Source organism: Lissotriton helveticus, chromosome 9 (genome assembly GCF_964261635.1).
Source record: "Lissotriton helveticus chromosome 9, aLisHel1.1, whole genome shotgun sequence".
NCBI classification, from domain to species: domain Eukaryota; kingdom Metazoa; phylum Chordata; class Amphibia; order Caudata; family Salamandridae; genus Lissotriton; species Lissotriton helveticus.
In genome coordinates, this window is record NC_136070.1 from 523,780,229 (window position 1) to 523,797,560 (window position 17,332).

At 46.1% G+C, this 17,332-nt stretch overlaps 1 long non-coding RNA gene across 1 annotated transcript in view; it reads right to left on the reverse strand.

Annotated features, from left to right (window-relative positions):
* Positions 1 to 17,332, reverse strand: part of LOC144782817 (uncharacterized) — a 49,716-nt gene that overhangs the window by 31,534 nt on the left and 850 nt on the right. The window lies entirely within an intron of this gene.

A 17,332-nucleotide genomic window follows, 5' to 3' on the forward strand; every position in this document is an offset into this window, starting at 1 on the left:
TTCCGAAACGTTTACTAGGAGTAGTTTCCAGGCCTAATTTTTGTTTAGAATTCATGAAAGTTGTAAACCTGCACCAATGCACGGACATATACCGGTAGTTGGACTTTTGTAACTTTATTTAAGAAGCAGCCCTCAAACGTATTTTTCATTTGCTCATAATGGTTTTACATTAATTCTCCGTAATTAATAAATCTTGCCATGCATCAAAAAAAATTCTAAGTGATGTCTCAGAAAAGGTATTTGAAGGTGCACAATATTTTCGCAAACCTTTTTTGCAAATTCTTTTTTGTGTACATTTTACTTGGAAATCTAACAATTGCCAAACTTGCTTTTATGCTTATAATCAAGGAGCATTCAATTCGCTGAGCACTACAAAACGCTTTAAATTGTTAAATGTGCTCGTTTTTATTCCAGAACCACTGTTAATAATGCAATTCTTATGGCATATACAAGTTTGAACAACTTCTACCTACTGACACAGATCTTGCCTTAATGGAGGACAATCCTCCGTCACAGGTCTATGATGTATTACTGTAAACTGGCTGCCAAAACCTTTGTGCTGTGAAAGGCAGGGCCCACTTGCCCAGTAAACAGTAAATACATGAAAAGATGTGCTCCTTGATCCTAATCAATATGCCCTGGGTGTCAGTGGATAGGAATTCCATACCCCTACTTTTCCAAAGCAGCCAGGACACTTTCCTTTCAAAACAAGGCAGTAAAAAACAAACCATGTTCCCTTCCAGAATAAAACAAGCATTTACAATGCAACGGTCTCGCCTTTGCCAAAGTTAGAGCTATTGGCATTGTAAATGACAACATTTTTATTTATGTGTTGGTTTTGAAAACAGATAAATAAATGGCATTGTCATTTACAATGTCAATAGCCATACAACTTGTAATTGCATTACACACACAGAGGGTCACACGCACACATACAATCTTACTACCACACACAATTTCTCTCTCACACACAGTCTCTCTCTCTCCCACACAATCTGTCAGTCTCTATCGTGCACACACACTTACAATCTCACACAAACGCTCACACATAATCTCTCGATCACACACACAATAATTATCACTTTCTCACATACACACTCTCACACACAATCTTTCTGACGCAAACACTTGCAATTATTTCCACACACACAAATGATCTCTCTCACGCAGACATAATCTGTCTGTCCCATCGGTGCACCCAACAATAACTGGAAATGTGTCAGCGCTGTACAGGAGACCTCTAGCGTGATTTTTTTTAAATTATTTTTTTACAGACACCGCCTTCCAAATATTGCATTTAAAGAGAATAAAAAAATGGAGAGCATTCTATGAACCTTTGTATCTCTGTTTCTTTGTATCTAGTTTCTTTCAATGCGCAGTATATTAAGCCTTTTCTCGAACAATAAAACTCTGTGGAGGGAAAAAAGCTGGAGGCCTCTCTATACTAAAATAATTGAAAACAAAGGGGCAGGAAAACGATGACAACATTTGGAAATCACCCGTTAAATGTAAATAGATATGCGGTACCCCAAAATGAAATATTCACAGCTTACAAGGGAGGCAGGCCCTTGTACACTCGCAGTACTGTTCATTTACATCTAAGCACAGCAACATGAGGCCAGCGCCATGTTCTAAGTTTTGGCCTTTATTAATAGTAAGAGGTAGCAAACAGTGTGTAACAAGTTTGTAACAGTGTGTAAATAAGTCCCCTTTACCTTTGGTGAAGTGACTTATATACGCTGTATGTATGTACACTGTAGTAATGTTAATTGACTAAACAAAAGATTACAAATAAATTGAACTTTATAAGGGCTTCATCACAACATACATTAAGTAATGCACGAAAAGCAACATCCATCAAAGATGGAAGTCTGGCGAAAATCCAAATAACTTGGTTTTGCTCTGAAATCTAAGCCCAATCACAGCCCAAGCAGCAATTCAATGGACTATCTCAGCAAAAAGGAAACGGAGGTCGTGAGTGGGTTTTTTACGTCAATCTATGTTTGCAACTTGTGCGGACCATCAATCATTTCACAGTGACAAGAAAATCCAGCTTAAGTTAAAGAACATGGATCAACATATCGGAGTACAATGCGAGCTTCCAATACACCCCAACCACTGATTTCATTAAATTGAACTTAACCTCTCTGTTCATCCAACTTCCTCATTTTTCAGAATATGTAATCATCAAGCACCAGCCTCCATGTTATCATCAAAGCGGTAAGCAGAACTGGCATTAATATGTGCACTGCAAGAAATTCACTGAGACGCGGCCGCAGAAACGATTTCTGGCAGATCCGTTAAACCAATAAATCATCACAAACAATTGCGGGGTAACTCTCACTCGTGATTAGCCAGGGACCTTCAAAACATCCGAGATGGGGCTGTGGCAACAGAACACATCTCTCTGACCACACATACCATCATTCAAGAATCAAAACTACTCACTGCAGTGGGAATGCCTCGCTACGTATTTATGACACGAAGAATTCTGTGAACCAAAGAGGGAAAAACAACATGCCATGGAGCGTTTTCATGTCCGTGGTCAGGAAAAGCATTTTACACCATGGCGTTACAAAGCTGCTGGACCAAAATGTACTTGTCTTGCACTTTTAAAGCGACACTGGCTTTTCTCAAAACAACAAAAACAAGCGTCCGCGAACTTGAAAAACAAGAGCCTCACCGGAAGTCAGGCAAAGTCGCCTGTGACGGGGGCGGCCCTGCTTCTGGACCGGAAGAGAAGGCGGAGTGAAAGCTTCTAGCGACGCCAGAAGGAGAGCGGAGTCCCTCAGAATTCACCTGGTAAGTTGAAAAGGGCTGGGGGGGCCTCGGTTCCCTCGTTGTGTGTGTGTGTGTGTGTATGTATGTGTGTATGTGTGTATGCATGTGTGCGACGGCGGGGGAGAGGTGCACTCGTGTGTGTGTGCGCGTGTGTGTATGTGAGCGGGGGGGGGGGGGTGGGTGTCTGTATGTATGTGCGTGGGCGCTTGTGTGTGTATGCGCATGCATGTGTGCTTCCCAGGAGACGGTGCCTGACCACAGCGCTCGTTCGCGTGCCAGTTTGGAATCGCCTCCAAGGCGATGCGCGCGGCCAGGATTGTCTCCTGGGAAGCACACATGCCGACAAAAGAGCCTCGGCGGAGACGCGCTTCCGCACGTTCAGCCGAGCCCTAAAAACAACAGCTGTCTCTGCTTGAGGTAGAAAAAAAGGGGAAATTGAGAAGCAACACATGCCTTTCATGTGTACAAACATGCATGCACCAAAAAAATAGTTTTCTGTGTGAGAGGAAAGTGCACAGTGCTAATTTGCTGGTTGGGCCTCACCTGCATTTGTAAGAAGTTTGCAATGTTATGTTATATTTATTTGTACAGCCCACGGCTACTCAGAGTGTCCCAGCGCGTGAAGTGGAAAAGAAAGCTAAAGCCAAGCAGTAACTAGAAGAGAAAGGTTTTACATTTTTTCTTAAAGATTATAGGATCCTGGATGCCACACAATGGCAGTGCGTTCCAGGCCAGGCCAGCTTTCCTAACAAAAGAGCTCCCGCCAAGCCTTTGTCGGTTAAACCTAGGGGTCTGCATCAGTAATTGAGAGGAGAAACGCAGCTGTCTCCATGGGTTATAAAAAGCAAATCTTTTCTGTAGATAGATAGGGCCTGAGCCATTGAGGGCCCTATGGGCAATGGTCAGCATTTTAAATTTTGTCTGAGAATCCAGTGGGAGCAAGTGCAGTGTGTGCAGATGAGCGCACACACCACACCGATTTAACAGACCCAGTAGGAGTCTAGCTGCTGAGTTTTGGACTACTTGCAGTTTCTTTAGGAGGTAGCCAGGGATACCCACAAAGAGTGTGTTAGCATAGTCCAGACGGGACAGGATCAAGGCACGGACCACCGTTTCTTTGGCAGGTCTAGGAAGAAGACGTCTTCAGTGCTTTCAAAGTGCCAAAACAGGTCCAAGGCAGCTTCTTGACCTGTGTTGAAAAGTTCAAATTTTCATTGAACCAAACGCCAAGATTTTTTGCAGCACTTCTCCCTGCACTAGCCAGGGGGCCACAGCCTCTCTCTGAAGTTGGCAGAAAATGAACCGTATAAGAGAACCTCAGGCTTCTCTTCATTACACTTCAGCTGCGCCTGAGCAAGCCAGTGAAAATCAGAGGACAGGCAGTGTTGCGCAGCAAGGACTGAGTCATCGTCCCAACCCTAAGGGAACAGAAGCTGAGTGTCATCCATGTAGGTCATCACCGTAGCCCCTAATGATTCCGCTAGATAAACCGACGGAGTGACATAGATGTTAAAAGAAGAGGGCTAAGGGATGACTTCTGCGGGACGCCAGCGGCCACCTGCTGAGGCACCGGGGCATACGGAGGAAGCCAGACCTGCTGTGACCGGCCCTCCAGGAAAGACCTGATCCAACGCAGCACAGACCCGGATATGCCTATCTCCAAGAGGCGAGCAAGGAGTGTGGCACAGTGTTGAACGCTGCCGAGAGATCTAGCATAACCAGAGCTGCTCTCCCGCAGGGGTCCAGACACTCCTGGACACCTCTAGCAATGCTGACTCTGCTGTAAGATGGCCGGAAACCAGATTGTGCTGGGTGCAACAGACCAGATACCTCCACATGATTGGAAAGCTGATTCGTAACCACTAAGAGTAGGAAATTAGCATGGCTCCCGCCAATGCTCTCTACCTTCTATGTACAAGGGGCACTTACACCCAAGTAAACTTTGCATAACAATCAAATCCGAATGTGGTGGTATTTTGATACTACTACGACACAGTTAATATTTATTGAGGGTCAAAATTGTGTTACAGCAGATTAATGGGTGCCATTTAGGGCACAATATTAATTTGGGTAGCGACCCAATGGCACAAAGAACGCTGATCAAGAAAAACATTTACACACATGCCAATATTTGGAAGCAGATAAGAGGGAGATTAGGGTAAAAGGTATAGACAATGTAATATCCAAATTGAAGTTTCAACTTGTTACTGCAGGTAAGACTCCATCCTCTGAAGCTGCAAATTTGCTGTTTCTCACAAAAGAGGGATTTTGCTCCTGCACTACCGCAGAATTAACATGCCGCCGGCCTATTTACTGTTGCTGTAAATTGCTGCAATGTTGTGTAACAAGATTTTGTTGATTGTAAAGTCTTTTAGGACGTATTTAAAACTGTGACCTAGTGAAGTCATCCGGCCCAGCAATAATCTACAGAAACCCCTAAATACTTAATGTCTTCCTCAGGCACTATTCTACAGTCTGTTTAAGGAATGCTATTTTCAGAAGGTGTAAAAGGTTCATGGACTGGAGGCAATCACACTTCCTCAATGCAATCATTTGGAGATCAACTTGATGACCAACAAATTGACATAGAAGATATTTGGATATTTCAAGACTATTTGTTCCCAAAGCCTTGGGTCTTTTTGCAGCGAAAAAAGACAAACGCTAAGAAAACCAAGGCCCTATCGAGAGAATGTATTGGAGGGAACTCTATGATGACACCCAAGTTAGCCATATTAGTGAGGATATTCTGGATTCAACTTAACTACTTATCTTTTTCATATGGTTAGGCGTTGTTGTCTTGTACAAGAATAGTGGTGTTCTAAATTCCAAATGCAGTAAAAGGGGCTGGTGGGTACTATGCATCTTTCACCCAGACAGGCCCTTCTGGAAATACTGGAGACTTAGTGGGGACCCACGAGGAATTAACTTTGATGTGGCTGGGTGCCCTGATACAAAGGGAAACAGCTAAACGCTGGCAATCAGAGGGGACCCGCCAATGCAGAAATGCACTATGTAAGCGAACTGAAAGCAAACTCTATAAGAGCTTGGGAGGAGAGAAATGGGTGACTATGGGCTAGATGTGGTACAAGATACAAAGATAGGAATATGAGGAGTGAGGAAGAGCGGAAGGCAAAAATCTGAACAATGTAAAGGAAAAAAGTGTGGATAGGCTATGATAGGAAGGTGAGCGTGGACCACCAGCCCTTGAAAAATCATAACAAATGTTACTAGACCTGCAGGTCTAGTAGCTTGAATAATATAAGATTTTGGGATGGGTTGACCCTTAAGGTTCAATTTGAACATGCTGATATATGAGAGTTAAAAATTGGCTAAGCAAGTATAGTACTGTGCTCTACAGACCACCCTTCAAGTAGGGCTCCCTTTAAAGCATTAATCTTAGGCGTGATTACTTATATTTACGCAATGTTTTTTAAAGACACGCTCATAAGCTCCATCTAAAGTTGGCAAAATACCACATTTTAAAATGTTCATACAGCCAACTCTACCATCAAAGCTAATCAGGACTTGCCTACCAGAGACCTCACCTCTGGCACTTATTCCCAGAACACTACTCAAACCAAGAACAAGCATTTGCAATGCAACAGGTCTCGCATTTACGAGAGTTTGAGCTACTGGCAATGCAACAGCTTAAACTCTCGCAAATGCGAGACCTATTGCATTGCAAATATGTGTTTGCTTACTAGCGCCCCTGCTGCGCTTTCACATACACGGAGGCCGCGCCCCTTCCTTTAGGCAAGCAGCGTCTAAAGAAAGGAGAGTGGCCGACATTAAAATGCAGACAAGGCGGTACCAAGGAGTGCAGTGCAAGGCTTTATTGGGCAACATGGTGAAAGGTTATTAAAACGGTTTTAGGGTCTAAAGAACAGGTGTTGACTATTTGATTGCAGTGCAGGCTTGGACTGCTCTACCCACGTTGCAACGAGCCAATCATATGAAAGCTCACACTTGTGCTCTCCTTTGACGCTATGGTGTGCGTCACAAGTACACATTTGTATGATTCTCACTGGTTGGTGGGATATAAAACCTGAGAATCGCATGAGCTGCCTTTGCCAGCCCCTGCATGTGGTGCCTCAGGGCTCCAAATGGAGGTGGTAACACTGAACGGGTTGGGCCCTGCATAACAGCGCATTCCAGTTGTGCGCCACTGAACTAGCCACACGGAAGGCGACAGTCAGCCACAGCAGCAGGTCAGTTGGTGCAGCTTGCCCTCCCTGGACCTCCAGGCAGCACTAACCCAGGGTGTAAAGGTGACCTACCCAACCAATTAACAGGGAGGGCTGAGCCAAGTGTGGGTTCTGGCGCCAAGAGCCCACGTTTGAGCCGAATCTTGAAAATAGCAGACATGCAAATCATTCAACAAAATTGTATATTTAATATGCCAGATTATTTGTATTTATTAAAAGTGAGTGTTTTCAAACATGCCTGCTCTCAGTCTGATGACAATGATATTTGTGATCTAAGAGGCAAGTCATGTGTACCCTATACATGGACTGCATTCTTATGGAGGGAGCAAGATTATAGGTTATTACACACAGAACTTTGTACATATCAAATCCTGAATTCATGCATTTTGTTTGCTGAGAAAGTTGTACGTGTACGGTAAGGTAGGCTGCTTTTCTCATCACATCAGGTCACTACTGCTGTGGTTACAGAGTAAAACCCACAAAACATATGTTAGTAGTGCTTGTTGCATTGTAAAACCACTTCAAAGAACTGAAAGTCACTTAACAGTGAGTGCAGGAAGTAAGAACTAGAAATTGTATATTACGTTATAAATAAGTTGTAGGATTGTGGTTCGTCAGTGTGTGTAAAGAAAGATTGATCCCCGAGTTGAGAGAGGGCAAAAAAGAGGACTGGGGAAGATTCGGATGTGAATAAATGGAATTTTGTTGTTGAAATTTGCTTTTTATATGTGTTTACAGCACAGTCCCATCATATTGGTACTGGCTGTGCAGTATCAAAGAGTGTAAATAAATAAGCGACACCATGTACTTTTCATAAAGTGCACACAGTGCTTTAGGCACTTTATCCATTGCTCTGTTAAACCCAGTCTCATTATTTTATGTTTAGTAACCCACTCCGCAAGTTGTATTTCCTCTTTTAATATTAACAATCACTTGTGTAAAGTCTGTTTGGCTGCAAAGCCACAAAATAAGAGTGATTTGTAGTGTGGGGGCAGGGGGAACACAGGTGATTTGGCTGTGCTTCACAGGGTAGAGCTTCTCACATGCCCCATCCCTGTGCACGGGAACCACGCCGGAAAATGCCAAAAAGATATTAAGGGTTGGAGCTTGAGCACGCTGAGTCAGCAGCTCTCACTTATAAAATGTTTGTGTTGCTCAGGTGGGATGGTACAGGGTTTCATACATCAGTAGCTTCTGTGCTGCTTCATGCGAATACAACAGTTTTTTTAATGCAACAGGGTGGGGTGGTAGCACCCACCAGGGGTGAATTGAAGAAAATGCCCCCTCCAACCCCGTCCCACTAGTTCCTTTTAATTGGCACTGAAGTGTAGGTTCTGCCTGTTCATGGCTGACCACTGTCTCCCACTCTCCTGGGGTCTGATATACAGGACATAGGCCAGGAATGCATACACCCTTTGCTCCCTGTGTCTTCCTGGAATAAAAGTAACAAGCTGTGATGAGCCCTCTGGGACCAATCCACATCTATTTGGGAGAAGAGGTGTTTAATTTGAGGCGCCGGCCTGGTCTGCCGAGGTCATTAGTGGCAGTCCATGCATCACATTTGGTGGCAATTATGGTTGGCCACAATTACTTGGGTCCATGATGCTGCAAATATTTTGAAGAAAATGTATGCGAGACAGTTTGTGGGTCAAGAGTATCGCAGTTCGGTTGGATAGACAATTCAAGTCACAATGCCTGCAGGTCTGGTAATATTTTAAAGATTTTTCAAGACCAGAATGATTAAGATCACAACTTTCACTGTTGTTGAAAAGTTGGTATCATACTTAAATACATAATTAACAGAAGGTATGCTATAATTGACATACAAGCTCTATCCGATACTTCATTATAATTAAAGCCTAGCATCAAATATTTCTTGAGGTAAAACAGGAGCTCTCAATGTCCTAGGTTGCTAACCTGCACAAGCGTCCGAGTACCCCATTTCCCCCAAAAGACTTCGGGAAAAAAGGAAACAAAAGGTATCAGACTGTGTGCCACAAGCAGAATGACAAGCACAATTCTGTTGATTTCAGAACACAACAAGCAGTGGCAAAGCCCATAGGTCTCGCCTGCGCAGGACACATTGGCTTTGCCAATGTGTTTAAGCCATGTTGTACACCAGCGTGGCAGTGGCGCAGAGAGGAGTATCAGAAAACAGTGGTGTGGAATGGAGTAGAGTGGTGGAGAGGAGTGACGTAGTGTACAGTGATGGAGAATAGAGAGTAGTTGTGTAGAGTGCACTGAAGTAGGGTGCAATGGTTAAGAGTAGAGAAGCGTAGAGTGGAGTGAGGTAAAGCAGATTGTTTCAGATTGGTGCAGGGTACAGATTAGAGTGGCATACAGGTGATTGGAGAAGTGTGCAGGGCCACAGAGTTGAGTGTTATAAAGTAAAGTACTGCGGCGTAGAGTGCAGGTTTGCAGAGTAGCATAGAGTGCTGTGGCGTAGAATGGAGTTAGGCAAGGACAACAGGCTTTTATGTCCTAATGCATTCAAACATGGTGCAAATCTGTGCATGTGCCAGCATATTAAACCCAGAAGTAGTGAGGGGTCCCTTTGGATCTTTGTGCTAAAGAATATGGAAAAAAAAAGAAACAGAAAACAAAGCCACCTGTAGAGAACATGTACACTTATGGGGGATAGCTATTTATTTTTGAGATTTTTATTGCGCGACAATTACCCGCAGGTGTCTCGGCGCATGTGACTATTCAGAAGGACCAACACCCAGAAGCCTTACTGGTTGAATAACCATGTTTTAAGAAGCTTACGAAAGCTGACAAGATTCGGAGCTGTTTTAATAGTCAGAGGGAGGGCATTCCATAGCTTAGGTGTTGCTACCATGAAACGCCTGTCCCCCCAGGTCACAGTCCTGGTTCGGGGAACTGGGAGCGAACAAATGTTTGCGGATCTGAGCTGTCTTTTAGGGCTGTAAATCTGAAACCTGGGGCCCATGTTGTGGATAGCCTTGTAAGCAATACAGAGGGCCTTGAACTTGATACGATTTTCCACTTTAAGCCAGTGGAGGTGACGAATGGCTGTGGTGGTCGGATGACGTCGGGGAATGCCTAGCAGAATTCTCGCTGCCGCGTTCTGTATGGACTGAAGTTTATTTAGGACTTGTTTCTGAGTGTTAAGAAAAAGGGCATTCCCATAGTCCATCTTAGAGAATACCAACGTGGTAATAAGGGTTTTTCCTGCAGAAGTCGGAAGATAGGGCATGAGTTTCTTGATTTTCTTTAAGATAAAAAAAGCAGATGAAACAACTTTGTTTACGTGGTGATTGAAAGACAGCTTATTGTCGAAGATAACTCCCAGGTTTCTGACCTTGGCAACCGGGACAGGCGGGGGACCCATCTGACTGGGCCACCAGATGGATGACCAATCCGGGACAAGGTTGCCAAAGGTCATAACCTCGGTCTTATCCGAGTTGAGCTTCAGACAATTCGTAGACATCCAGGAGCAGACCGCAAGCATTGCTTCCTGGAATTTTGCTGCCACCACTGGACCATCCTTGTGCACCGCCAGGACTAATTGGGTGTCGTCAGCATACGATGTCAGACGCAACCCATGGGCTTTTATCACCCTCGCTAAGTCCGTCACATAGATGTTGAATAGCGTCGGACTTAGCGAGGAGCCCTGGGGAACCCCACAGGGGAGCGCAAAGATGGGGGAGTAGAAGTTGCCCAATTTCACTGTCTGCGTTCGACTAGCCAGGAAAGATGAAATGAGATCTCTGGCCAGGCCGACAACCCCCAAAGCTGCGACACGGTCGATCAAAATAGCGTGATCGACCGTGTCGAAAGCCGCGGACAAGTCCAGAAGGATAAGGACTGCCGCTCCTCCTTGGTCCATGATGGATCTAATCTCATCAGAGGCTTTTATTAGTGCAGTCTTGGTCCCATAGCCCTTCCTGAACCCAAATTGAGTATCATCAAGGAGATGGTGCGAGTCGATGAACTCTGAAAGCTGTTGGTTCATCAGTGTTTCACATATTTTGGCTGGGAAGGGGAGGCCAGCAATCGGTCTATAATTGGCCGAAACTGTGGGATCCAGCGACGACTTTTTCAACAGAGGCTTGATGACCGCATTCTTCCAGACCTCTGGGTAGATACCTGTTTGAAAGATGGTGTTGCAGATATCTGTGAGAGGAGAGGAGATCGCCTCGTTTATAGCACTCATCATTACAGGGGGACAGGGGTCAAGAGGGGAGCCCGACTTAGTAGCAGCAATGAGCCTGCTGATCTGGTCCTTAGTGACGGGATGGAAGGAAGGGAAGGCAGTGTGACAGATGGATAATTCAGAGCCTGGCTCCGTAGCCTCCCATCTAAGGATGAGTAGATGTTGGCGACCTTAGTGAAAGAAAAAAAAAAAAAGAGGCCAGTGAATTGCACAGTATTTGTGAAGGTTCGATCCCTGAACCTGAAGGGGGGGGTGGAAAGAGTATTCACCACTAAGAACAATTCCCTAGCCGACTTCTCGGCAGTCTCAATTTGGGCGGAAAAGAAGGCACTTTTTTGAGCAACGATGGCCTTTTTATAGATTGAGAGAGCATCTTTGTAGGATTGCTTGGCCGCCGGGCAGTACTGCTTTCGCCAACGCCTCTCCAGGTTCCGGCAATGCTGCCGATGGAGCCTAAGCTCCTCAGTGTACCATTGTGCTGAGGGAGAAGTTCTGTTGGGGAGAACAAATTTCTCCGGGGCCACCTGGTTAGCTGCATTCCGGATCCAGTCCTGGAATCTAGAGGATAATACATCAGGATTATCGGATCCTGTGTAGGGAGAGGAGGCTAAAATATCCGCAAATCGGGGGATGTCTGCATTTTTCCATGCCCGTATTCCTATCCTAACTCGATGTTTGGGTTGGGGGGATTAATGGCACGGGTTTGTATGGTGAAAATGATGGCCCTATGATCAGACCATACTAGTGGTAGTACATCCGCCACGGTGATATCGGGGTTGTTGGTGAACATGCCGTCCAACGTATGCCCGGCTTGATGGGTAGAACCCTTCACTAACTGTTGCAGTCCCATGATCTGCAAATCGGCAGTGAGCTGTGCAGTGTCATTGTTATCCTGATCTTCAAGGGGAAAATTAAAATCGCCCAAGATCATATACTCGGGTGATCCTATGATATGCTCATTAAGTTCAGGGAGTGTGGCTAAGAAAGAGCTGCGGGGGCCAGGGGGTCGATACAGAAGGATCCCTTTTAGAGCCTGTTTATGGTTGAAGTTAATGGCAAGGTAGCAGCTTCACAGTTTGAACACTGGATAGGGTCAAGTTTAGAGCGATATGTGTCCCTGTAAATAATGGCTAACCCACCGCCTCTTCCTATGGTTCTGTCATGCCTGGCCACACTGTAGCCTTCCGGGCTAGCTAGACAGAAGTCTGGTCCCGAGGCAGCATCCCCCCAGGTTTCCGTGACAAATAGAATGTCCAGGTCCTGGCTAAGGATACATTCCCTAATCTGTAAGCTATGACTGGGGAGAGAGCGCGTGTTAATAAGTGCTGCCCGATATTGGCGCTTGTGTGGCGCTTCAAAGCTGTGGCAGAGAGAGACACGTGATGCACGGGGGGTACAGTGCTTAGATAGGCTGGGTCGGGGCAGTTTGAAGGTACACCCAGGGCACGGGACAGGAGTGTAGGCCACATTGGTAGGGGGGGGGCCTAGCTGTACATTGTCTACCGGTGAGACCTGGATTCAGATCCCTCAATTGGGAGGGAGTGTAACAACATAAAAGACCAGAAGTGTGAGGGGCAGTAGTGCCAGGGGGGGGGGGTGGCCCTAGGCCCGATCGCGGCGCGCTTGTCTTAGGCGCGTCTTCGGCGCGCGCCCGCTGCGCTCGTCCGCTGCGCATCCTGGTTAGCGAGGGCTATATAGCTGCCTCTCGTGAAGTGTCTGAGAGGCTAGAGCGCGTCCCGACCCGTCCCAAGATGGCGGCTGGGCTCGTGGGCGGCTCTGAGAGGGTGGTGCAAATAGCGCGAACGCGGACTGAATAAAACACAGTAAGTTTGACAAATCTAAAAATACACACGTATTAAATCACAGTGTAAAAGGAATAGCAGCAAAGTGTCAGCTGTAATATGGGGGTATACTAGTTCTCCATACAGTTTCTGGACCTCAGTGAAGATTTCAGGAAACCAACCACAAATGGGATACATTCTGGCTTCAACGTTTGTAAACAGCGAAGGGCAGGGCAGACCTGGATAAAATTCAACTTTTATTAAAAGTGGTTTTAAAAAGAACCTCCGGGGAGCAGCATAGAGGTTACAGAAAAACAATAAGTGCAGCAAATCCTGTGGAGACACTCAGTCGCAGCCACAGGGTGCTAGCACCTGGCTTCTATGGCTCCCCTTCGGAACAGCAAGTAAAAGAGGGAAGTAATCCATACGAAACCTGGTCCATAAAAATCGCTTGTGGGCCGACAAAGGCCACAAAAGATATGGCTCCGTGGAGGGAGTAGTTTTGAGCATCACAAATTTACGGATGCCAGGTTTACACAGCTCTAACCCATATCTATTAAGTTTTTTTAGCAAAATAAAAGACTTCTTTACAAACTCCACGTCCGCTGCAGTAATAAGATCAGGCCTAAAAAAAAGGTTCGGCCGCCCCAGCTCGTCAAAACATCCCTTTATATATTTTAGCCATGGGATGTGAATCATGTGATCGAAGCTCGAAACCTCTCTCAGTATCTGGTGGTTCAATCAATCAATCAATCAAGCATTTGTATAGCGCGCTACTCACCCGGAGGGTCTCAAGGCGCTTGGGGGGGGGGGGGGGGGTGTCCTCTACTGTTCGAACAGCCAGGTCTTGAGTTGCTTCCTGAAGCAGAGGTGGTCTTGGGTCAGGCGGAGGTGGATAGGGAGGGAGTTCCACGTCTTGGCAGCCAGGTAGGAGAAGGATCTTCCTCCCGTAGTGGCTCTTCGGATGCGGGGAACGGCGGCGTGGGTGGTCGATCATAGCTGGCGGTGGGAGTGTAGAAGGTCAGGCGGTCGTTGAGGTATCTGGGGCCTGGGTTGTGGAGAGCTTTGTGTGCGTGGGTGAGGAGTCGGAACGTGATTCTCTTGCTGACGGGGAGCCAGTGCAGGTCTCTCAGGTGTCCGGCGATGTGGCTGTGTCGGGGGATGTCCAGGATGAGTCGTGCTGAGGCGTTCTGGATGCGCTGGAGTCTTTTCTGAAGTTTGGCTGTGGTTCCGGCGTAGAGGGAGTTGCCGTAGTCCAGTCGACTGGTGACGAGGGCCTGGGTGACCGTCTTCCTGGTTTCGGTGGGGTTCCACCGGAAGATCTTGCGAAGCATGCGTAGGATGTTGAAGCATGACGAGGAGACAGCGTTGACTTGTCTGGTCATCGAGAGGGAGGAGTCCAGGATGAAGCCCAGGTTGCGTGCGTGGTTCGTTGGTTTGGGTGCGCTGCCCAGGGCAGGGGGCCACCAGGAGTCGTCCCAGGCGGAGGGTGATGATCCCAGGATGAGGACTTCCGTCTTATCTGAGTTTAGTTTCAGGCGGCTGTTCATCATCCACTCGGCTACATCTTTCATCCCTTTGTGTAGGTTGGTTCTGGCGGTTGCGGGGTCGTTGGTGAGGGAGAGGATCAGCTGGGTGTCGTCGGCGTAGGAGATGATGTTGAGGTTGTGTTGGCGTGCGATGTTTGAGGGCTAGGTCTTTATTTAACCAACAATTGAGCCAGAAGAGCAATGGGCGCATTGCCAAGGTGTCACAAATTAATGGTAACCCTGTTTTTTCATGTACTGTTAAATTAGATGTTCCTCTAGGTACTCCCAGGAGCTGTTTTTAAAAAGTATTCTCTGCCACCTCGATACCCTCAGATGCTGCATGTCCCCATAATTCACTACCATAACTGGCAATAGCAACGCTTTTTGCCTGGTATATTTCCAACATTGCCGCAATAGGGCGCTTACTCATTTTTGCGGCAAAGTTTAAAATGGCTGTATTCGCTCTTATCACATCCCCCCTTTTTCCTCTGGACTAGGGCACCCCAATTCAGGTGCTCATCTAGTAAGACACCCAGGTATGAGAAAGTTGAGGTTATGGGCACATTCTCAGCACTCACTTTGAAGGGATACTGCTTCATGGGGCGCAACCCAACTTGCATTATATAGGATTTTGAGTTATTTATGGCTAGGTCGCGTTCAACCATAAAACTTCTAAAGGTGTCAAGCAGGGTCTGCAAACCTCTTGCGGTTCTGGCGAGGAGGACCGTGTCGTCCGCATAAATCAGGACGGGCAAACCCCTTCGCCCCACGTAAGGAAAACCGGCCCCAGTTTCTACCAAAGTCTTATCCAGGTAATTGATGTATAGATTAAAAAGAAACAGGGCGAAAATACACCCCTGCTGTACTCCCCTTTCAATGTTAAAATCCCTAGATACCCTAAGGTCCTGGGCGAATCTAATGTTTGCCTTGGTGTCCTGGTGGAGGTCTCTCAGTAAGCCAACGAGGCTAGCCTCCACCCCCATGGACTGCCACAATTTCCCCTGATTGACAATCAAAAGCGGAGGAAAGATCCATGAACGCCATGTAGATTGTACCCCGGAGGGCAACCGTGTACTTCCCGAGCATCATATATAGGTTGAGGCATTGTGCTAAGGTAGAGTTCCCTGGGCGGAACCCGTATTGGATATCAGTAGTGATCTTATTATCTTCCGTCCATGCGGCCAATCTATTAAACGTCAGTCATACTTTAGTAGAAAAGAAGGAATATATATAAAAACGGGCATTGGCAAAGCCGATGGGACTCGCCTATGGGAAAGCTATTGGATTTGCCTATCAATGTCTTATAGCCATGTTGCGGAGGAGCGAGGCGGCTGCGCAGCATGGCTAAAACTTAGAAAAAAAACATTATGGGTCAGCCAGCGGTAGCAACTTCATTGCAATATTTTTTCTTATGGATGGAGGTGGGCAACGCAAACAATGGGAGGGAGGGTGGTAGGGAACGGGAAGGGAGAGTTGAAGGCAAAGGGACGGTAAAAAAGTGATACGACGCGTTCAGCGCTAAATGTGTTATAGTGCTTTTTTTTCCCCATCGGGCAGGTGGGGGCAAGACAGATAATGGAAGGGTGGGAGTGAATAAGTAACAGAAAACGGGCGGGCGGAGAGTGGAGGCTAGAAGCAACACAGAAAACGGGAGGGCGGGGAGAAGCAGCAACACAGAAAACGGGATCGGGGGAGAAGCAGCAACACAGAAAACGGGATCGGGGGAGAAGCAGCAACACAGAAAACGGGATCGGGGGAGAAGCAGCAACACAGAAAACGGGATCGGGGAGAAGAAGCAACACAGAAAACGGGAGGGTGGAAGCAATGCAGACAAGGGTGGAGGTAGGAGGAAAAGAAGCAGAACAGACTAGCACAACAGAGGGAAAAAAATAGTACCTCAATCATAGCATGAGCAGCGGAAGGACAGTAATCAAGATGAAGCAGTCAGTAATTGGTCCATGCTCCAGATGAAAGAAGAGTAAGTGAAGCCAGCATGCACTGTTCAATTAGGAGTCAGCAAATAAGAGTGACAATGAAGCCAACGAATGGTAAGTAATGGGCAGGCTCCAAGTCCCTTGTTGTACACAATATCTATTGCAAGCAACAGCATATGGGTGCTGTCTTAGGCAAGTCCTAAAAAGGCTAAGAAAAAGAAAACTCAAGTGCTTAAGTAAACAGTAGGGGCATGACAAAGAATTAAATGGGTAATGATAGTGGTCTACTTTTTAGATATAAAATAGTCTCTTGTGAACTGAAACGGAATGTGGAAGGATACAGGCATGCAAACAATGGGAAGTGGATGATGTATATGGGTGAAGCCACAGTCCATATTATGTTAAAGGACAACAGGTCTGCAAACAGATGTGTGGTAAAGCCAAACCTAAAAAGAGTCCCTAACAGAAGCAGGCAACCTCATGAAAGGACCTCGCTTTGACTTGCACTGTAGTAAAAAAAAAAAAAGGTAGCTCACGATATTTTACCATATTAAACAATGAGAACACAAGGAACTCTGTCTCCAGGTGTGAATAGATTAAGAGGAAACAGATCTCCTGTAGCGTGAAAAAGAAGCAGCTGTTCATACTTTAATTGCCCTGCACTCTGGCATTCACAGTTACCTGGGAGTGTTTTTAAGTGTCTTTTCAGTTATTGAGAGAGTATAGCCTTTTTAATGGACAAACAAAAGTTACAAATCATATTATAAAGGCATTGCGCTGCTGTTAAGAATGACCTGTTGTGCCCTCAATCCACTTCCAAGTAGACCGTGAATACAAATAATTGCATGGTCTGTGTTCGCAACTTTTTCTACGACTATACTCGTACGAGAGTATAATAAATCATACGTCAATATCGAGGTGACGG